At 41.9% G+C, this 24,371-nt stretch overlaps 1 protein-coding gene across 1 annotated transcript in view; it reads left to right on the top strand.

Annotated features, from left to right (window-relative positions):
- Tpst (tyrosylprotein sulfotransferase) overlaps positions 1–24,371 on the top strand; it is a 124,557-nt gene that overhangs the window by 15,200 nt on the left and 84,986 nt on the right. Inside the window, exon 3 of the mRNA XM_089592665.1 lies at positions 8,827–8,882. The gene's annotated coding sequence lies outside the window, so the exon portion shown is untranslated. The remainder of the gene's footprint in view (positions 1–8,826; positions 8,883–24,371) is intronic.

A 24,371-nucleotide genomic window follows, 5' to 3' on the forward strand; every position in this document is an offset into this window, starting at 1 on the left:
CGGAACCATGTCAGTTGAGAAGTAACTGCACAGTTCATATTTACGAGAGCATAATATGTGTTATGTCAGCTTTATACTCCATAATTTTCTTGTTCCAGTGCTAAGTTGTATCATAATAAGAAATAACGCAAAATTCGGTTCCTAATTATATAGCAACGATAGAAAATGCTGGTACACTACCAAGTGTCAATATGTACAATCGTGTCTCAAGAACACCGGATGAATAGAAGAAGAAGAAGAAAAAACCCAAGCCAATCTAAAATAGTTGAATTTTCCGCGACCTCCCTCCAACACTAGAGTTCTGAGATAAAAGCTATCAGACCTGCGGGGCGTGATCGTCATATTTATCGAGCGAGCAAACGAAAGATAGAAAGAGATGAAACATCTCAACCAACACGTACGAGCTTGTGAAACGAGTATCATCGTCATCGAGCCATACAAGTCTCACACGCGCAAGCGAACGAGCAACTCCGATGGTATACGTCGCCGCAACTTCGTTATCGCCATTTTCATCTTCCTCCGCGAGCGAGGGAGTTTAGTACTCCCGTAATCCGATATCCACGTTAAAAGCTCGAGCTTTCATCTCGGAATAATTGAACGGGGCGCGAGGAAGGGAGAGAGGAGGCCAGCGCCAGTGGCAGAAATGTTCGCTTGGACTTCCAAGGGCTTAAGACCAGTGGCTAGAGGAGATGCAGCTGCTCCACCGGAGAGCCGAGATTGCTAATTGAAGGGGCGCTCACTCGGTATGCCGGACCTTCTTGTCTTTCCTCCCTTCCTTTCATTCTCTTTCCACGCTTCTCGCGGACGATCGGGTGTTAACGTGATTGGACTCTCCGGATATTCTCGAGCTGCTCGCGATCAGGTTTTAGTGCACGTGCGGAACTCACCGCGAGTACTATTTTACTAACTTTTGGCATTGAACAGAAGTTTTTGTTCTCACAGTTTTTTTTTTTTTTTTTTCAATAGACAATTCATACTTGACACGATAGTACGTACAATGATAAATGAGAATGTAGAACAAAAAGCCCGTGTGTTAAAGATTTCCGATTCATCTGAACATTTGGATAATCATACATGTCGTGTTTCTTTTCATTTCTTTTGTTTTTTAATTCGACGCTGAAATTCATAGAAAAACAAAATTTAAGCGAAATTCAGCTCTAAAGAGAGAAAAATTATCTGGGTCTTGAAAGAAAAAAGGGCAAAAGATGATTGGATGTTCGTTTTTTTTTCCTGGATTCTAATGCTAAGGGTTTTCAAGCCGATTTCAACCACATAGAAGCTTGGCTTCCTTGCAGACACTGTGTCAAGGTCTTTTCATAATTTCAGGCAAAAAATAGAGCTTGAATGCCAAGAAATTTTCCATAGAGTGGTCGTGCGAAATTCAGAATTACAAGTGTAAGTTCCTCGTAGTCTATTTTTTCCATCACCTTGAAATCGAGACTCCGTAAACACGTCCACTAGTACTATACATGTACACAAGGGATGGACATTTTGTTCGAAGTTGTATTGCCTACATAAAAAAGTAAAGAAGGAAAACGCAGAAGATACCTCAGTGATTTGCTTGCCGAGAAAAGAGAGGTAGAGAAAGAGATTCAGACAAGTGTTGCACGAGCTCCTCTCGCAGCTCTCTCCTTCTCTTTTTAATTACAGCATATTCTTGTTTTATAACCAGACTTTAATAATTTCCCGTCATTATGTTAGAAAGACTAGGAAATTTTGCAAGTATAAATTTTTCTTGAAGATGATGAAAAAAAAAAAAAAAAAATACCGAGGCACAAAAAAATATCATTATTACCATTTTTTTCCAAAAGAGAGTAAAATAGAATACACAACAAGGGAGGCCTTATTTAAACTACGAATATTAAAAGCCATGAAACTTCAAAGAACGACCTTGACTAAGTTAGCTTTACGTTCAATATGACTAGAAGGTTCAAAGGGGGAAAGAAAAGAAGAAGAACAGCTTCTATGCAAATGATGAAAAAGAGGAAAAGATAAAGTAGATGAAGGAGAAATGAATGCTTTGGTGTATTTATGAAGCTGAGCGGGAGGGAGAATCAGGGGCACCGGATAGAGGACAGGAGTCGGTGTAAAATGTCCAAATTATGCGCAGGATGTGGATCGGTATGCAACAAAGCACCAGATGCAGCTGCACTGCTGCTGTTATTGCTGCCTCGAGGACGTGCATTGGCGGTCCTCGAGATAGAAGGAGAATCCCCAGCGTCTCGATGTTCAAAGGCATGTAGCTTTCCCTTCTACGTCCCATCCCTCCTCCCTCTAGTGGTTAGAGTAATCGATGCTGCGTGCATGCAACCCTTCTTTGATGTATGCCATGCAGATATAAATGTACATCTGCGGTATATCAGCTGTCTTATTGGGAATTTTTTTAAATTTGTGATTTGCAAAGTGCTATTTAGGTTTGAGAGTGATTGTATATGACATTGAATTTAAAAACTGGATTTAAAAAAATTTCTTTTAGATGTTTTTGCTTACCAAGTCGAGGAAATAAAAAAAAATAACACGTCTCGACCGATCACACTTACCTCGAGTGGTCTATAGATACCAAAAATTTGGCATAAGAACATCTTTTCATGGTACCTTTTGATCTAAAAAGTTTGAGTGAAAAAAGTCGTTTAGGGCACTTTTCCCCTCCTTTACCCGACTAGACCCTTTAATAGATTTCTATTACTCCACAGTGGCACCTTGTTTCATGATAGGGTACTAAAAATCAGCTCCAAAAGATTTAGAAAAACCTGTTTCTCGAGATTCGGAGTAGATAGTAAAATAGATCTCAAAGCCCTATGTATGACATAAAAGTGATCCACGCCTATAGAAAAAACACATGCGTGGGGTAAAATAAAGTATCGAGGTTGTACCATGGAGAAAAAATTATTAATCCTGCCCTATTCATTTTTTTGATCAAATCATTCTATTGCAGTTTATGTAACGTAAACTTCCAAGTGGTAAAAAATTCGGCCCAGATAAACTGCTACTTAATTGAATTTGATCTTCCTGGAAAGATATGGCACCCGTCTGATTCACTACAGAAGAAGTTCAGCAATGCAGTGAGGTAGAGTCGATTCTCCCCCTCATCCTTGGATCAGCCCAAATTTAGGTTTCCTACAAGACTCGTACTCAAATACTTGTTATCCTACTTATACCGAGGTCACAGACCTACTAGACATTCCAAGCTCTCGCTATATAAGTCAAGGTTGTTGTATACACAGATAACAGATAAAAAAAAAAGATCTACTAAAAATGTTGACACACGCTCGATTAGCTACGGAATACCGTTTCTATTGGTTTGCATTCTCTCAACCCCCTCCCCTTTATTTTCTTTGCCACCATGTGCAGCTCCACAACTGTATGGGTGCATCCCTAATACACGCCGAAATCGGACTACTGTCCCGCCGTCAGTGAGAGGCAACATACACAAGACAGCCCAGACAGAAGGGGAACGGTGGGTCTGGGCTTGACCGGAAATTCGATTTGTAGCGGAGATCTGTGACGCTATACTATTGTTGCCGCTGCTACTCTCGCGAACAAAACTGGTCCAGCCCAGTGCAGTTGCAGAGCCAGTGGTATGATTCAATCTATCGATGCAAACTCCATATCCGATATCCGGAACGGCCGGGCGACGACTGGCCTTGTCCAGAGCCTCGATTGCATCATTTATGTACGAGTGCAAGGCCCGAAGCCTACATGGTGCTACACCCTATACATGTATTTTGTGGATACTGCACCAACTCTATGGATACGTAACAACGAGCCTCCACCCACCCCTCTTCCCGCGCTCCCGTCGTAGGTACATTTGAGTTTTCAATATGTTCATGTGTACACGTAAAATGTTGTTTGCAAAAATCTTTCTTCTCCTCTGGTTCGTCGTCGATGACTTTTGCCCGCTCACTCGAGAGACTCGCTGAATTCGTAAGCATGTTTTGAATTCCTAGCTCGATGGAAGCGGAAATTCAATCATCGAGTAACGCGCCGTGACGAGTTTTAACGCTCGATTTTCAAGTTCCTCCAGTCTGTGCAAATATGGAACCGGAGCTGTTATGAAAGTTTGCGGGAGGCAGGATTCGTTTGTAGCTTCGTTGCGCATCCGGAATATCAGATGTACATGTGAAATCAGATATCGTGGTCGCTCCCGTAAATCGAATCCTGGGGTACTTCGCTATACCCTCCCGTTTACTATGATGATTTTTGAACGGAAAAAAAAATCCCGATGAATCTCGCACAAAAGTGGGTATCGAAAATAACTCAGATTTCAATTACCGCGATGTGAGTGCACTCGGGCCCATCGTGCCACTGGTAACTTTAAAGGCAACTCTGAAACATTGAGTGAATTCTCGTTAGACTTAGTAACATCGAGAACCGCAGGTGGTATTGTTACGTGTGCGCCGCACGGGAAAAGAGTCATACGTAACGTTCGCGAGATACATATACATGCTCAGAGAGGCGTCCAGTGGTGTCATCAGTAAAACACACCCACGTTGTCACGCAACTTTGTTGTATATTATGCATCAGTTATTCGCACGCGTTAATGACACCATATACACGTGGAGTATACGTTTCAAAATATTTGCACAGAACATCAGATGCTCCCGCATTCTTTTGCCTATTGTAACCGAGGTGGGTATTCGTGATGCAGTATTGTTTATTTTGTTTGCCACGCGTATACAAACTGATCCTCTACTTCCTCTGCCTGTCTTTGCAGGAAATTATCGGAGCTTTTCATGCATACCATTCGGTCAGTACTGCTATACGTGTGCAGTTTCATGCATAGGTAGATGGGTATGTGGTGCTTTGAAGCTCGAGGCCATTCTAGTTGGGGAGATATTGAGGTGCAGTCGATTGTGGCATGATTATCTTTCGACGGAGTACTTTTCCATACCACCCAGCTACGTCAAATAGATGTGCTTTCTCTCGATACTTGTTTCCGCAGTACTTAGTATGTAATACAGTGCCGTCGACAGCACCACTTTGGGGTGAATTTGTTCACTTTATCGTTCTTGAAAAATTAAAGCATAATAATACATGTTATTTTTTTTATCCACCCCACTTTTGCTAGAATCAGCCGCACATTTTGGGTATACTTACTGAGCGTATTTGGAGCAAAAAATACATTGATTCGCAATTAGGGACTTTGTAATGAAGGAAAGATAACATTCCTCACCGTAGGAGCGGTTCATTAATTTCAGCGGAGCTTCGAGTTATTCCCCGATGTTTGTTATGCGATTCATACTGCAGTAAATTTCCGCAATGTCAAGTTTAAACTCGCAGCGTTTTCGGGAAGGGATGTGGGGAATTTTGCAAATCGCAATTAATTATACCAGACAGTCGCTAGTATACACGACACATTGTTACGCAATTCCTACTGTCCGTATTAATGTAGAATTATTATTATCGTTGATATTATAATTGTTGCTATTACTTTTACAATCGTAGCTTTTACCATTGTTTCGTGCAAAGCGCAACAATGTAGGCGAGGCAGGTGTACTAATTACGATACGACGTTACATATGTAATTATGAAACAAGCGTAACTAATCCCAGTAAATTTAATTAATTCTCACGACATGCCTGTACTGATTAAAAAAAAAAAAAAACTCATACCCGTACCCACTCACAGCACTTCCCTTCCATGTGTGTTACTCATAGAGAGCATATTAGACGGGCAGTGGAAAATTCACGGACAGCCGAGCGTGTAGTTTGCAAACAGCTGGTGCGTGAAAAAGCCTACCCGAGGTGGAGTATGAACGAAGGAATGGGCAGAGTCAATACAGTCCCGCTCGGGAGAGGGAGGCCGGGGCCGGTGCTCTCATCATCGGCATCGACCTCTCATCGGCCTCTTTCTTTTGCCCACGTGCTCGTTCTCAAGGAAAGACTCCGGATAAACTTGCCGCTGCAGTATGGACGAGGGCAAAATAATATAATAAAAAAATCTCGCGTGTTACGTACGGCCAGCAGCCTTTTCGATTTCACGCTTCCCCGGGGCATGTGCTGTCCAACGAATCGTACGAATTTACTTTGTTTTCCCGACCGTCCTCGCGTGGCTCTGTTTTTTTCATTGCCTTATTTTTTCTCGGCTAGTGCTCCTGCAGGGATTCATAGGATGGTAGAGTGGTTTTCATTTCACGCGTTTGTTCTTTTTTGTTTGGGGTGAAAGGCAGAAAGTAGGAGGTGAAAAAAAACCTCCAAATTAGTCCTTAATCAGGCGTAACACCGAATCTCGCGACGTGTCGTTGAAAAAAAGAGATACACAAGCCACGCCTAGGAATACCACTGTATTAAGTATCCGCCCTTGATCCAAACACGATAGCTTTCGTCTTCCCGGTGTTGAGCTGGAGGAAAGCCCCAAGCGCCCAATCCCGTCAGTGCATCCAACTCCATCGTAAATTTGTTAATCAGCAAATGGACATGGACCAACAGATTATCAGCAAACCATAGCAACAGAGGATCTAGGACCGAGCCCTTCGGGACACCCAAATTAGTTGCAGTCGAAGAAGACAAGCTGTTGGACTGAGCCCTTTGTGTCTTCTGTCAATATTAAAAGGGTTGTTTGAGTCGAGCTATGCTATCTAAAGTCCGTTGTCGAGACGGGAAACGTTGTCGATTGTCTGATTGTTGGTGGATCTTTCCAGTACCTTCGAAAGAAAGGACAGCAGCATCGCCGGCCAAAATCCCAAGGCACTCCTTAAACCAGTGCATTTTTTCAATGGCACGAGATACACTTCTCCCCTAAACCTGTTTTAACTTGGAAGCTACCTGTTGCCATTAAACAGCATTATGAGTCGATGGTCAATTGCAGGGATGGACATCCTCACCTAGAATCTGACACGAGAAATGAGGTATCGGTAAAATTACGTCAGTAATTGTAACTTCACGAAAAGCAAACCCATCTTCTGATGCAGACTTCAGAATTTGTAAACATCGAAGAGGTCTTTTCCAAAATTTGTAAGGAAATACTGTAACATAATGTCAGGATCAGTCACTCTATCGTCGTCGAGCATGGTCCAGTCGTAGCTATCAAAAAAATCTAGAAAGTCCTGCTTCCCGATGGTTTTAAAAGTCATGTAGGAAAAGGCAACAGTTTCAATCTTCGACTCACGACCTTTAACTAAATGGTGGTGGCTGTGAAAGGTGACTGAAAAGTTACGTTTGTCATGAGTTTTGTCACTGTCGTCCACAAGTATTACATCAAGCCATGGGATCTCGATGTAGCGGTAAATTGAGTCGCACCATAAGATACCAACTGAAAAGCCCTGGCAAACTTTTTACTCAATGATTTCTCAAGTACGAGATATGGTACTGATAAGCTTCGTGTGTCCAAATTCTCCACGGATCCACCTCTAACGCCATAACGTGCTACCTGAAGTCAGATAATTCATGTTACAGAATAATGTATTTTTAATATTTTCACAATATCACTCTATCGTTAAGATGAAGTAAACATAAAATAGTGATGCTGTATGGTGTTCGTTTCCTTTCAAACCTGCGAGAAAAAAAGTGTAACTCATGTAAAGAACATCAGGTACACGTGTATTCATTTATGGGCCATCTCAATGGCACGTGTGCACGCCTAATCTCGCTCAGCCGGTCTTCCTTGACTGCGCTCTATTAGCCCTCCGTATTGTATATTCTTTGGTACACTAGCGTTGGTCTATCCGTGAAACTACATCAATCGGCGAAAATCGGTCAGTCAGGCCAACAGGTCGATCGTTTCTTGGGCGACAGATAGCAAATCCATTCAAGGCAGGAGCCACGTGACGGTGAGGGTAGCGGAAAAAGCCGACGAGGATTCAATTTCAAAGAGCAACGACTCTCGGCCGCTGTTACCTATCCGTTCCGCAGTTCCAATCGAACGCAATCACGCGCTCAATTCATCAGGCAAACCGAGCGTGCAAAGTCACTCTCGGACGTCCTGAGCGACACTCGGACGTGTATAGCTCTCCTATGGGGACAGAAGAAAAAAAAACAAAAGTCACACGGCAGTGAGTACACCTAAGCGCACTTGGCATTCTCGCGAGAGGTGCGCTGTCTGTCTTTTTTTTTTCTCTAGCCTATCCGTCTGTCGATCGATGCAAGCGAACGTGTGTATACGCTGTAACGGTGTGAGTAAAGACGCGCGTGCAAGAGCATCTCTTCGGAAGAGTGTGTGTACACTGGCTGGTTAAGCCGGATTGCTTTGTTTCTTATGGATGCTTGGCACGTGCAATGGTAAAAAGAACGCGGGGGAGCCCAGTGCTTCGCTTGAATGCACTAGTACACTATGAGATGAGTGTTGGAGAGGGGGAGGACAAATTTCGATTGATTGCGGTATAACAAGATTAGACGACGATTCGTCAGGATTGAAAAACTGCAGTCTATGCGTTGTGTACCCTTTCCTCCCCTCTTAAATCGACTTTTTTCATTTATAACAGAAAAGACATGAATGAAGAAAAATGGGGCTTCTGGATTATACAGTCTCTCGTTCGATTTGTGTTAGCAAAGAGAAAGAGAACTTGGATATTAATTTAGCTCTTTGTCGATGATGCTACGTCGTAACTTTGCACATCCGAGGAGGAAAAGAAGTTGTTTGCATAATCTTATTCCCATTGTGCTTTGTCTTATGAAATGGTTCCTCTCGACTCTTTTGTGGATTAAACGAATTAGCATTAAATTTGTTCACTCGCTGTAGCAGTGTCCCGTAACCTTTTTTTTTTTTTTTTTTTTTTTTTTTTACGAGCTGCTGTTTTTATGAATAGACTTTCAATAAATTTTTTTTTCTCATGAAAGCTTGAATTATTTTGCGATCTTTTTACAATGGATCATTTTTGTTTGGTTTTAGGTCTGAAACCATTCAAGGATATCGTCATTTGGACAATTTGACCTGCTGAAGAAAAGGTAAATGTAAATTATTATTTCTCATCTTCCCAAGGAATAATTATTTAATATTTTAAATAAAAAATCACGAGCTTTTTAAAGCGAATGACTAATCGATCGAAAATAATATGTATGAATTTAAATAACCAATTGAAAAGTCTCGCAGCGCGCCGTCGAGAATTTAGCTTCAATTTAACATAATTATTATTAATTGGTGTGATATATAATATTAAAGAGCTTTCGAGGTTCCTCAAACGAGCCGCAAACTTTTCAAAAGGTGCTTTATTAAAGTTTTTTCTCCCCCCGAGCTCTACCCGATTCGAGTTTCAGTTCCCTATACGTATAGTATTTCTACCCCAGACAAAAAGTTTTAAAAAAACTTTGAGCCCTCCCTCTCTCTTTGCCTTGCCCCATCTTAATCCTCCGAAGTTCACCCGCACATCGATCCATTTGTTCTCAGCTTCGGCAAATCAGCCTGAAAAGGTGGTACATATACCCATCGGTGGAATCCCTCTTTCACCCGTAAATACGCCCCACCCCCTGCCATGGACCGGATATAAGAGCTCAAACAAAAGTACTCGCTGAGAGGGCAAATTAGTTTCACCTCCTCCTCTGGCGCTCTCTCCTATAGCTAGCTCGAAAATTCAAACTTATCCATCCCTCTTTTCTCGCAGACGCGAATATCATGAGAACGAATCAATAAGCCTTCGATAACGCGCAAGGGATAAAAGTTGGAAAGGTAAACGTAGCCTTCCCTCGATGGTATATGATGATGTTGCGTAACAAAAGTAAAAGACGTTTCATGAAAGGCGTAACGAGAAGAGAGAGGAAGATAATTTTTTGCCTTTCACGCCTTTGTGATCCCTGGTACCTTCTCTTTTTGATTTACGGTCGCCCGGTGCCTGCACTCGACTCGCTGTTATGTTTATTTTGTTACAATATGCGGTCCTAGCTTACTCTCAAAACAACCTTACGAATCTGTTCTATATGGTGACAGGTCATAAATTGGTATATGGACACATGATACGCATAGATTGAAGCGATAAATTTTACATGACTGAGAAAATAAATCATTGATAAAACTGTAGGTAGTAGTATCCAAAAGAGGTTTTTCTTGATTTTCTTTACAATTGACTGATCGGAAACCAATTCGCACAGAGGAAGGATTTCACAATTTTGGCCTTAAAACGAAGACCAAAGAGCTCCCGTCCATCTAAGTATATAACTCACGCAATGGATGAAAATGCCTCTATTCGTACGGACCTTAGATAGTGCTTTTACATTGAGACACGTACATAATATGACGTTACTGAAAAACTATTCATTTCGAGTATACGACACTTATCCTCACACTTATCAGATTACCTCTTGTGTAGCGTACTACAGCTAACAACACAACACAGAGTTTCTGGCCAGATCGGGTGATACCCTCAAATTCCAATTATTCCATTTTCAATGTAGGTACGTTCGGCCCATAGTAGTCGTCATTAAAGATTCAAAGATAACCACGCATAGAAGGTACTTTCTCTTGTAAAACACTCCCATTGTCCACAAACATCTCGACAAAGCCGGTAAAAGCTTCTCGAGCTCATCGGTACTCGCCCAAAGCTTTCGTAACTCGATCGCGAACAGTACGCCACGGGTTGATATCACGTATAAGCCTCCGATTGTTGGCCGCTAATTACAATCCAATCGAAGTGAAGCTGCTCGTTGCGAGCACTCGCGCAGGTAAATGCAGGGGATCTACAATAATCCAGGCGATTGCCCGCGCCCCAAATATTGACGCTCTCCACTCCGTACACACGTGATTTACCCCACGGCTTACATTGACACTCGTTCCTCTGTGATTACTCTCTCACCTCGACAAAGCCTCCCTGGCCTACTCTCTACATGTGTACTGGTGTAACATATATACCTACAGTATGTAGGCACATGTGGTGTTCTGAAAAGGTCAAATCAATTCCTTCAACTAAAAGATCCGTATTGTCGTGCTTCGATATAAAAGAGGGAGATAACAAGAAAGAAGGCGATGTTAGTATAGGTTAAAAAGTGTTTTCCGGGGTAAATGATCGATATACTCTTCGCGCAGGACTTGTTTAACTGTTTACAACTCGTGATATCAGCTTGTTCATTAGACCACGTGTTTATGCGCCAGCTACGTTGGCGGATCTCAGCATCCACAAGACCCACTACACGTGTGTACACAAGGTGTAGACGTACACACGTATCTATTTACGCTCAGGATGTTGATTTCATGCGTTCCTGGTATTCCTAATACAATATTGGCTCGTTAATCAGTCACTTAGAGATGATAAGGAAGGTACGCGATCTGGATATAGAATCGAGTGGAATCCGTGTATAAAAATAGTGTGTGCGATGAGGTATTTAGCACTAAACACGTTCTTGGGTTAACAACAACAACAGAGCAAACAAGAGGACGTATACACGTCGAACAAGGGTATCCAATCGTAATAGATCGATGGGGATGGGCATCCCCTCGTAGCGCATCTAAATCTAACATAGAAGCAGGGAGGCCTAACGAGCCAAGCGCTTACACGGTTGTGCGACACGCGAACCTAGATTTCCGCCTCAAGACCTGGCCTCCTACGCGCGTGTTGGCACCGGAGTCATCATCCCCGTGGAGGTAAGTGCTGCGTGTTGGCGCCCCATTGCTCTTACATACCTACTAAATTATTGCGGCTGTTGGTCGCTGCAGGGGAGAATAGGCGTGTTGTTCGAGGTGTGGGTGCTATAGTGTATAATAATACGACAGGAGGCCTCCAAGGGTTTTGCTCCGAGTCCAATCGCGTTACGTTTGAGGAGGGCTTCGATCGATTTTCGGGTCGGGGATTGTTGACTCTTGTGCCGTGCGCCACATAGTAAACGTTTGCTGTTTGTGATCTCAAAGCTTCGTCTTGGTAGCGTTCCTTTCTGTTACAGATATGAAATGAGTTATTTTACTTAAGTGCTCAATGCAACAATACATAAAATGTACATTACCAGAAATCGATGAGCGTTGTCGAGACTGTTTTGTTAACATCGGGTTGCCAAACCAGGAAAAATGCGTCTAGCCTCCAAGTAGTGATTAAATAAATTCTAGACTCTCGAGATATTTTAATGTGTTCATTTCTTCCCTATTGAGAGGTAGATCTAGTTAATGCCACTCAACCATTTCGATCAGATACATGTGTAATTTTATATGCTTTTAAATAAAAAATCTAAGGCTTGTTTTGGTGAGTGTACAGGCTCCAAATGTGGTGGTTACGATTGTGACAAAGGTGTTAATTTGCGACACTGTTAATTATAAATGTACTAAATTACGCTTGAAAACTCGCATTTACCTTGAAATGTTGCCCAAATTTATGTCTCGGAGTATCTCTTGTATTTTAAAGCTCCGCCAAAAGTGTTCCATTCAGTCCTTTGTGGTGAAAAACCAGCCTCGAAAAGAAGACAACCTCAGTAAAGTTGAAAGGGTACTTTTTAAAATAATCGCCAAAAGAGCAGAGTCAAAAGGCACCTTCGCGGTGCCTTGAAATAAAAACACACGCTGTCAAATTCACCACGAAAACACATTTTGCAGCCATTAGGTACACGAGTTGGAATAAAAGGCCATTAAAACACTGACAAAGGGGGAAAAAGTGGCGGCAGGTGTTGTTATACAATAGGGCGCGACCGGGGGACGAAAATTGCGCTAATGCGACGTCCCGGAGAGGAAGTCGCTTTTGAAATATTGATAATGTTTCCTTTATGTGTCTTTATTGACTGCACGCTCGCGTGTTCCTTTCGCGCTCTCGCGAAATCAGTTGTTTACCCCTCACTACTCCCAATCTCAGGTTGAGACATTATACTTGAACTTGGATGCGTAGATCAGACTTTCCCGGTCTCACGATTTACATTCGAGTAAGTCTCTGGGAAATCGTGATTGTTTACGCATACGTTACGATGAGTAAATTCTCTTGTTTTTTTTTTGTTCAACTCTTTCATCAAGTTGCCGAACATAATATTGTATTCTGCTTTTTGATTTGCGTACGATATATCGTTATTACCTACAGAATGTATCGCCTAATCGTACGATAAAAGTCACTTTTCCACGTCACCCTCGTATATATTGTGTTGCGCACTGTGTATTAGCACACTTTGGACAAAAGCCAAGAACATTGACCGCCAATGTAAGCTCACGCGTACCGAGTCGACGCCGAGAAATAAGCAAGGTGTTGTACGCTGCAGTCAAGTCTTTTTATTCGAGAACATGCATCGTTAAACCAAATTTGCGAGCGAAATATCTACGTGTATACACGTGTAACACGTCTCTTCGCAAGTGTAAGAGATTATTGATCTACTATAAAGACACACTAAAGTTTACTCGTTAAACTAAAAATCAATTAAAAGGCACCACAAGAACGAGGAATCTTCAAATAATGCCTCTTATCTGAAGAGTTAATTAAAAATCGGTGGACACCTCTTCCCCCTCCTTTTAGCCGAAAGTGCGAAGTAAAGATCGAAGATGATAAACACAACACTCCCGCTCTATCTCTCTCTGAAGCCAAAAAGAGGGTAAGAAAAAAAAAAAAAAAAATATATCGCAGCGATCATCACCGATAGCAGTAACTTTGTCGTCATCGTTTCCCTGCCCCCTTCCGCTTATCTCGGCAAGAAAATCACAGGTTCGAGTTTCGAGTCTTTAGCATCAATCTGTCGCACGATATATAAAATAAGTACTACTACAATGAAGCGGCCGCTAAGTGATTAAAGAGCACCGCCCGCCGGCTACTTACTTTCCCAAGTCCCTCCTTCTCGTTTTGCATGATAATTCGCGGTCGAGGAGGAGGCGGAGAAAGGAGAGGGTGGGATAAAAAGACGGAGGATTAGCTTCGTTTGCTCCAAGCGTGAGCTGCTGTTAGCGCCGGGGCTTTCTTTCGCCTCTGTGCCATCGGACTGGGATGCTTGTTTGCTACCAAAGATGAGTGGGAACTGATTAATTTTCGAGGTGGCTTGTGACTCCGTTGCTCTCACATTTTTTGAGACTTCGACAATCAACTGTTAAGGATTAATGTGGAGTGGTTCTCTCGGTTGCTCTGGTGGCTCAGCGATGGCTTCGATTTTTCAAAGTGCCATCGAAAGCTTCGACTGCCGATTGAATTTTAATTAATGATTTTCCGCCCTATTAAACGATTGCGCTGGAAATCGAGTGGGAGTAGCGCGTTTTCCTCCGAGGCATCACTTTCGCTTCGATAATCAGTTGCGGCTCGATTTTTTCGCGTCAGGGCGTTTTGCGAGTGAAAAATTCGTCGCGGAAAGTTTATCATGCAAATTTCGCGATTAAAATTCGAACGTTGGCTCGTTGGTATGAAAACGTGACGGGGCAATGGGTGTTTCCGCCTCGTGCTCCGATATCGAAGTACGGTGCAATTTCGTGCATAAATTTGCAAATTAATTAGCTCGGAAAATTCACTCGAAAATATTGCTCGACGTTATCGCATCGGTTTTCTTGACAGTCTATAACGGTGTGTCGTAACGTACCAACGAAAAACAAGACAAGTGTCGAGTGGTGATCCGAAATCAGGTGATTTTTCACTTCACCGATTCGTTTCGTAAAGTGTCCCACTTTGTCGTAGATTATTTTCAGAAAATCTGCTTTACGGAATGTAGGTATACGATCGCAGCCGGTTATCTCTTCGACATTCCTTCCGGAGAGTAAATGCCCAACTATCCGGAACTCTCATCCTTGCGGGTGAGTCAAATGATAATTGCTCCCTCGAGCAAATTTAATTTACGCGCACCCTCTGATTTCATGTATCCAAATTATCGTTCATTTTGGAATGGCTGCCGGCATACTTGCCCCGAGTAGCTAATTAAATTAATTTTCTCTCCCGGCCACTGGAGTTCAAATATGCCGAATTTTCTGCTCCGATAGTCTCCACGCTTCTTTGCCTGTTATACTTTCACGTACAACAGAGAAAGGCAACTTCATCATCAAATAAAATTATACCCACCTTGGAGCGTTAATATAACATCTTTCTATTAATTTTTCCCGGCATAACTCGGTAGAGTAGAAGCTGTGGACTAGCATATTCAAATTTCTCTGTTGGATCGCGAGCACATTAAACCAATAATGGATAGCGAGAGAGGCACGTTGTATTGAGCTATCTTTGCTAGGGTGTTTCTAATTTTTCACAATTCCGGTCCAGGTAGTGGCAACAATTTTTTCTCTACATAGTAACTCATGCTCCAAGCATGAATCATCAAACTTTCTTTTAACAAACACGGTTGAGCACTACGTGGAGCGACATCTTATTTCCGTATCCCTGTGATCGTGAATATCGAGCGAATTTATTCGAGGAGGAGTCGATATTCCGCTGCTTCGTATAGTTCGAGAACTTGGGGCAAGACCGCTTTAATCTGTCCAACCCATCGAGGAAACTCTTTTTTATTCCGAGGGGACTGCGATAGCGAGGGAAAGATGATTAAGAGCTTATCTGTCGGAGGGACGACGACCAGTGCGCCGAGCAAGAAATGCGTTTGCATCGGAACTAGTTGTGTGTGCATTTAATCTCGGGACTGAATGTTATTAATGCCCCGTGTCCGGTAACGTGTAGCGAAGGTCTGCAACCAAAAGCGCATTTGTAAGCATTATGCATGGTTTGATAATTCAATGCTAGCTCTGCCAGTGCATTTGGTGTCTACAGTGACATCAGTTTTGTGGTCAAAAGTTGTCATGTAATTACAACTTGAATTCCAGAGCCAGTGCTTTAAATACGTTTTCCTTCCAATGGTGGGTTCAGCTGGAAAGTCGCGCAAAACTTTTCAGTTTCCAACAATACGGAAGAGCAGTTTGGCTAGTGGGGAAAATTCCATTTAGCGCACCTGTATTGTCGTCGAGCGGGAAAATTTCACGCGGAATTGAATCCCAACTCGCAAGCTTCCACCCACCTCTCTTCCTCCAGCTACGTTGTGTTCCCTTTAAAACTTAATCTCCCGTAGCGGTGAGGAACGTCGAACGATACTTTCATCGATTCCGCTAGCTCACAACTACCCCAGGACAGCTTGGTTCTCCAGTTATATAGTCATCTTTCTACACCTCTCTGATCTTTCAGATACTTAATAGCTCGGGAATTATCCAAGTCCACTAAAAATCCAATCAAATCGAAAAAAATATCATGTAGGAAACATGTTGTCATTACTAACCGTCCAAAGAGCTGAATAAATTGAACGTATTGGAGCCCAAGACTAGGAACTTGCTGTTAAAGGCAGTACAAGTGGAGAGCCAAAACTTGTCCAGAAGTTGGCTGCTACTAGGCGGGTGCGTCTGATCGATCATCGACGAACTGATAGCACAAGTTCTTCCTCGAGACCATAACGGCCTGAACTGGGTGTTGAACAATATACAATGCGAAGAGGTGGATAGGCTGTACATGTTGGGCCATAGAACTCCTATAATTTTTTGGATGCGATGTATATTACGTGTATTGGAGAGCACGTGCGCTGGAGATACTTTTCGACCGAAAAGTTCATAGACGATGTCGAATAACGTATGATAACTCGAGTTGGGCCAAAATACAATGAAAGAGGGAGAGAGAATGGCTACCGAACGTGGAGGACTTGCCATCCGTGCGAGAGAAAGGGGAACGGTTGTAACCTTTGTCTCGGCCTTCCATACCGCACCTTTCTCTATCTCTTGTACTTGTTCTATTTTCAACTCGCCTTTATCCCTCCTTCTCAATCTTTTCGTTTACTCAATACGCTCCACCGTCACCGGTTGGCTCTCACGTGAATCATGGATAAGTGTATCGTAGGTGTGTATATAGAGATCTCCAGTAACGCATCGATTGTCTCGAGCCATTCTCCGAGTTTTCTCTCTTTTTATCTATTGCCTTCTATCGCGGAACCGTACACGAATATGGCGCATCTGGGACTGCTGAAAAGAAGACGATTCTCCTCCTACATACAGAGTACGATTCTGCTTTCGTTGATTTTCGAGCTTTGTCAAATATTATTATTGTTGTCTTTTCGAATGGCTTTTTTTTTTAGAACGTTAAAAAAAATTGTTCAATATTTTTGCTCAAGTAACGTAGAACTGCTTACGGTTGGTTCAATTGATTTGAGTCTTCAGTAATCAAACTTCTTCTATTACAAATTTAGCTTGGTTGATTAATTTTAGCTTAGGTGTGAAGAATTACGCTTTAAAAGTGTAGAAGCTGTTCTTTGGAGAGTTTTGATCATGTTACCATTTCCATTTCTTGATTTCGCTGATTCTATTGTCAATCTTTGCTTCTGATGCTTTTCAAAGCAGTATTTACTTCCTTATACTTGCTACCGAGTTCCTCAAACTCGTTGTTAAGTTTTTCTGCTTTCTTTTCTTTACTTTTTTTTTTAAGCTCTTCCTGATTGATTCTTGACTCACCATTTGCACACCCTTACTTTCGTACATTTTCTTTCTCTATTCCTTTAATAATCTTAACGGCTTCTTGTTGTATTAATTGCCTTTCTATTTTAAATTGGTATTGATGGAGGCTTTATTTAGTAGATCCTTTCCTTTATAATAATCATAGTTTTCCTTTTTTTTGGTTCACTGCCTCGACAATTTCAACCTCTAGCTCCTTAACCACATAACTCTGTATTAGCTACTTTTATAAATACTTGTCAAATTAACTTATCTCCAATAAACTATTGAACTTATTGACCAATTAATAATTTCTAAGGTAAAACATTCTGCTTTTCTTCTGTTTCATTTTCTCTTTTCCTATATTTGTTTTGTATTTTTCTTTTTTTTCTTAGCTTTTCTCAATCCTATCATCTGCTTTTTGAGATTTTTTTGTATTTTTAAAATATTTTTATCATTATACATCTTATTGCTCATGTCTGCTGTAAACTTACCTTTTTCAAACAAGTTTTATTTCCTACTTAATTTATATTTATTTTCTACTGTAAAATCCGTGGTGAAATCACTTTTTACTTAGTAATCACCACCTATTATTAACATTTTTTCATTCAAAGACTTAATTTATTAAAAAAAATCTTTTTAACGCATTTACGTCTTTAAAAGTATCCCATCGTTGTGCTGAATAAGCTTTGGATTCCTCGGATAGTCAGTTTTACCAATAAGCTCACCAATAAGGTATAAAGGAACTCGGAAAAAGTATTTACAAATGGGTTCCACTCTCTCTTGTGCACATATTATAAGCACATACTTGTGGCTACAGGAGGGGGTCGAAGGGAGACCGTTCGACGGTTCGCGGTTTTGCGGCCTAACGCATGCCTGGCTGAAAGCTCGATAAGCGCCACATTTTAGAGATCGACGACCGCCATTAACGATGGATAACGGCTGAACTGCTGAATAGTAAAAGGGAGCGATGGGAGAGAAAGAGTTGAAAGGGGTAAACGCCCGCTCTCAATGTATTTTTCCGTAGTTTGTTTTTAATGAAATTATTACGAGGCGCCCCATATTTAAGACTATATTGGCGAGCTTGCAATGAATGGAGTGGAAATAACAAGTACATCAATAACAGAGCTCGGCCTCTTTTTCTTTCTCTTTGTTTTTGCTTTTGCAACGATTTTGGTAAGGTTTACAGTTTCAGCTCAGAGTTCCAGAGCTCTGCAATCAAGAATATTGGTAGATCGCGTGAAGAAGATTTTTATACTACAATACTGGCGTGTCCGTAGAGTATTTGTGTTGATTTGATGATCACCACACTGAAGATGGTTGTACCGTAGCACTGTAAAATGATTATCGAGCAACTCATCGGTATAAAAAATATCAACCGTTACTTTTGATCGTCGCTCATTTACGGTATCTGTAACACTACTCTGTCTTTTCCATGCGAATTCAAAAAAAGTTTCATCTTCCGCTCAATCTCTAGGAAAGATCTTTGTTCTTTTATTACCATCGTTACTAGCCAAAAATCACCACGTAACGCTCACTACCAGCATGAAAAAAAAATTAATAATAAGCACATCCACATCCCGCGAGTGATTTATGCCGTGCTCGTACGACAAAACAATGGGTGATTTCAATCAACCCAACAATTACGACTACTTTCCAAAAAAAAAAAAAAAAAAAAGAAAAGATTATTCTCAAAAGTATCCCACCGAGAACCCATATTGGCAAAAAGCAAAAATCCCGTAAGTACCCGTAAATCACCGTCTCTTGATAGCACCTATTACCGCATCCACGGCATTACCGCAGTGTACCACCACAGCCACAACCATCATTCAGCTCGATTCAGTACCCGCGACTTTCTGTTGCACCTTCCCATCGAGGCGGAGTAGGTGTACTATCCTTCCCTGGGAAATTCACACGGCGCGATCCCGAGATGTGCTCCCTGCTGGGAGTACAAAGATACACCCATTACGTGTACACTCGTCGCACGAGCGCAGCAGCTATTCTCTGCGCGGACAAGACGGCACAGCTTGGCAGAGATACCTACTCAACTCTTGGCGAAAGTGAAGTAGAAAGTGCGCCCGAGAGCAGCTGCGGAGATCGGAGCAGCCTGCAATGTATGTATGCACCACACTTTCATACATACATATACATCTATACATGTGTAGACGGGTGTAGTGTGCCGTAACAGGCCGATCGCAATTATTGAGCGTGATCGTCCGGAAATCAATCGTCCTTCCTCTCCCACAACTGCGACGACGTCGACTCTTTCGCAGCAGTTATGTCTTCTACTTCCCGACGACGACCTTTTTTTTTTCTCCCGTTCCGTTTGACGTTGCGCTCTTCCGCGGCCAATCGCTTGCTTCCCCCCTTTTTTTTTTTTTTTTTTTTTTTTTTTTCATTCATGACCTCGTTCCTACGCTCAATGAATTGCTATTGCTGATGCTTTGTTTGGACGGATAATTGACCACTACTCTGGTCAGTGATACTAGATTTTTTTTGTTGCTTTTTTCGGGAAGTAGGATTTAGATTGATTGTGTTGCTTGAATATCCTGTGTTTAAGATTTTACGCAGCTCGTTTGTAAATAATAGTAAGTATACACACAAAAAGATGATCCAACAATCAATGTTAGCCTATGGTTGCCACCTTAGTTTCAAGTAGTTATGGTTAGTAGTATGGTTCCCGTATGACCAATAAAATTTTAATTGCGCAGGCAAACTCATGCAGTTTTTGTTCGGAGATTTCTAAACTCATCCTCATTAACTCGTAAAAATTGTTTAAAAAATCACATAAGGAGGCTTTCAAAATCATTAAGAAATACCAAATCATCTTAACTGTTGAGAGCTATCAAAAAATACTTCAAATTAACCAGCGGTTGGTAGAAGGTGATTGAATCAAGTATTTACATGAGGTGCCTTTAGTTGTCATTTAAAATCATTAGACAAAGTCTTGATTAAATAACTCTCAGGAGTTCAGAACTACTTAAAAACCATACTGCTAGTGGTTTCCACCTCCCTCAAAGTTGTTAGGAGAACTCCTCACATATTCATACATTTCTTTTTTTCTAAACATTCATAACGTTACATCTTTGTTTAAAAAAATGTAAGCAAGATGATCCGCCTTTTGCGCTTGTTCAAGGAAAATGAAGTCCCGACGGTTCCCTGTGCATTAAATAACTGCAAATCCCTGATGGATACAGAGAAAAGAGGAGAAGTGGGTGTGGATTTTGCGGAAAACTGCCATGTCGGCATCGCTCCCCAGAGCCACGTGTAGTAGTAGTCGCTGCGTTATACACCCAGACGTGCTTGAGCTCCAGCTTGCTTACTGTTCTCCAGTGCACACCACAAAGAACTCTGTTGCTTCTGAAAGGGTGGCTATTGCTTACCTCTTCTCCAGAAGTCACTGGAGAGCCGGAGATCTCTGTCTCTCGTGAAATAGGAAGAAAGAGAAATTTACCCTGTTCACCACCAGCACATATTTGCTGACCTCTGTTTGCTTATGTGTAACGTGGACAGATAACGAGATCTCCCAGACGTGTAAACTATGACACGGATCGGAGGTTGAAAATGTTTATTATGCTTTTTTCTAATTGTTGAATAGTTTATCTTCTTTTGGTTGCATAGAATGGTACAATGCAAATGTTTTGGTTATATTTTAAAATGTTATCAATTACAGTACAAAGAAGGGTAACAAGGTCAACTTGGCCGAATTATTTTAATATCAAAAGTACAATGGATAAATCAGCGGTAGTTGTCATGTCGAGGGACCGACCACTCACTCCAAGTCATCGAATGTCATTTGAAGTCGACCAATGTCTTTAAAGTCATTTTAAATTGACCAAAAACTTGAGAGTCACTTTGAAATATACTTGTACAACTTTTGATGGCTTCAAAGTTACTTGAATACTTTCAACAAATTTCCAAATTTTTATAGAGACTTGATCTTTCCGTGTTACGTAGTCCAGTTTGTACACAAACGTCTGTTTAGTTGAAGTCATGAGTTGTTTACACACGAACAATGTTGTCGACATTTATTGCAATTATTCAGTCACAATCCATAAAAACAATAGTCGTGAAATAATTAAAAGTCAATGTATATTTCTCAAAATTATGACTCGAATACATAAGATCAAGTAAGAATGAGCTTTAATAAAAGAGTCTAATAGGACAAACATGGAATAGTTCGGCAAACGCATTGGAGAACAAAGGCAGTAAAGAAACATCAAAGAAAGTCTTGTGCACACAGACACTGGAAATACAAAAAAGGCGAGAGCGCTGCAGTGGAATCAAGTTAGCCGGTTGCACTTAACAAATGCCTCTTTTGTAAAGACAGATGAGACGCGTTGGTATACTGACGAAGATACGTGGAAGAAAAAAAAAAAATTCATAAATAAAGACACTGAGTGTCAGAAGTGTGTGCTACTCGACTCGTTTCTCTCTTCATCTCTATATGCTTTGAAACGATGTTTCTGGCTCTTTTGTTTCAGCTTTACGAGCACTGTTTGCTTTATTACCTAAATTTGATTCGTATAACATTACGTGTATGAAATTAACGTATTCATCAATTGAATTTCCATCTCACTTAAATCCACATTAAAAATCATTTCATCAGCTCTGGAGTATAAGTATCTAAGTGCTGCTTATTAGCGATGTGGCTTGTATATAACCCTGAATTTGTCCTTAAACACACTCGAGCATAATAATGCATTATCTGCATGTGTTTATATCTCAACGCAATAAGCACAGTGAGAGAAAGACATAGAAAGCCAAGTTCCTCGAAGTTGAGACTTTTGTCGACAACGTAGCCCCTTAACAGAGCCCGCAACGGATCCCTCGTTGTAACCAACCCAGTGCAGCTGTAGATGCAATAGAACGAAAACAAATTGCCCTTGGGAAAAAAAATATAGAGAAAAAAAATCAAAGGAAATAAGCTGCCTAATCCAATCTCTCATGGCAAGCTTACAGTTTTTCATGCCCGAGTGTACCTGTATGCTTGATGAATCACAGCAGATGCTCTCGGTGAACAGGCCTAGCACATTTGGCACTAGCGAGAGATACTAATTGTTTAGTCTCAGAAATCGATTGTTGTACACTAGGCAGCAGCCCTTACTCCTGCCTCGAGGCTGACGTTGACGTACGAAGCATATATGAAGCTGTCCATGAAACGTTTCTGTAAATTAATTTGATCCACTATCTTGTTACATAGAGTATCCTTTATTTTATCAAAGTGCAAGTATTTAAAGGATTGAAAAAAAGACATGCCATTAAATGACCCAGTGTATGTCTCCCACGTAACCTTGCGCTCTTCGAAGTGAAGAGGTTACCAAAATGTATCAATTCGTTCATCAATCAATGTGGCGCAGAGATTTTTATAATAGACATCAATGTCATAGAGTACAGGTATCATGGGCTGCTGTATCATTGTCCAAAGAGTCTTGTGAATATTTTTTTGTCCAATAAATGTGCATGGTAAATTTGTTGGAATACTAATTCACAGCTGGTGATACAAGACTCCTGACATACAATAAAATGTGAGCTTAATCGAAGCACGTAGTTCTACCAAAGCTCGTCTGAGAATCGTGTTTACTTTTACTTGGTCTGAGACAATGTGGACGATGACCGCATCGAGCGTGGAAAGAATCCAAAAAAGTCAGCCTTGTCATTAGCAAAATTGTCCTCAAATTTCCGTACATCGTAACACAAACCCACGAAGCTCGGGTATCATCGTCCAACGTGACCAAAAAAGTACGAGAGATGGACCAGAATAACGGATATCGTTTATTTCTCCCTGCGGAGAGGAGGAAAGGCCAACAGAGAAAGAGTCCTCGACGTAGATTTTCATCCCCCGTCCGGGAGGAAAGAACGATATCGCCAATACTTACGAGCACGTGCACACGTTCACTTTCATCTCCGCGGAGGCAAAAAACACGCTCTCGGTACGCTCAACGTATGGCGTGTGTACGTAAGAAAAAGAGGCCACACAGCACAGCTCGCATGTATATATGTGTCGAGAGAGAGAGAACGAGTGTTGTTCATTGACCCGAGTGTATGGGTGAGCGTATATAGCCCCGCAAGAGCCGCGTGTGTGCGCGGGTAACTCGTGGCGCGGCTTTTGGGCACGGCACTGCTGAAAAAGCACACACACACATAGACACTCCTTTTGCCCATCTCCGTTTGCTCTCTTTCTCTTTTGCCTCTACTCCATATAGCGCCAACATCTCCTCGTCGCGTGAAAGGAGTTAGGTTTGCTCTCGTATTTGTTTGCACTTTTGCACGAATTGAGAAACAAAGAGGACGATGGGGCAGCAGATAGAGAGAGGAAGTTTTGTTTTGTTCAGATGAGTATTGCTTTTGAATCGACTGAGGGAGGGTTGCTGTAGCCGATGACGAATTCACGGCGCTGAGTGATGGCAAACATGCAACCAAGTGATTTACAACGGCACTTGTGTTTGTTTTTTTTTTTTTTTTTTTTCTTTATCGTTGTGAGTTTACGGATGCTCATACTCCGTAGGTGCCGTAAAAAGCCCAGCTCCACTGCTCGATCGCGCGTATCCTAATTAGCTTCGTAAAGTCCGGGCGCACGCGTGCGTGGAACACGACGAGCTCGTTCGTGCGTGTGGAGTGAACAACGCACAGATCCGCTCGTGTTTGTCGAACATAATGTCCCGGCAGCGATGCTCCGTTCAACTGGCCATTATCCAGAAACGTCACTCTATGTCACAGGAGCCACTCCCCCTGCAGTGCTTTTTTAACTTGGTCGTCGATACGCGTGCGCCAAAACTCACCTATTTCACGCAGCACTTTAGGCGCCGACAGGAGTGAACTTTTCTTCCTCCTCGGCAAGGCAAATAACACACAAGCGCCATCGTAAAGAATGTACAGAGGGAGAGAAGAGATAAAGAGAGAGAACGACGACGAAGCTTCGCCTCCCACGTGTACGTCGCAAAGTTCACGCTCCAGCTGAAAGCTGAACGCCTCCTTCTCCTCCGCGAACGTGAGTATATATGTATAGCAATGACCCGCCGTCGAGTGTGAGAAAATCTGCGCCTCTGTATGTGCCCCAGCCCTTCCTCGATCCCAGACCATCATCTCTTGTACTCTGTTTCACACGGGGAGAGGGAGAGTGGGAGCTA

The sequence above is a fragment of the Copidosoma floridanum genome, unplaced genomic scaffold (assembly GCF_036245765.1).
Source record: "Copidosoma floridanum isolate Cflo_tuat_1 unplaced genomic scaffold, Cflo_Japanese_pri ptg000019l, whole genome shotgun sequence".
NCBI classification, from domain to species: domain Eukaryota; kingdom Metazoa; phylum Arthropoda; class Insecta; order Hymenoptera; family Encyrtidae; genus Copidosoma; species Copidosoma floridanum.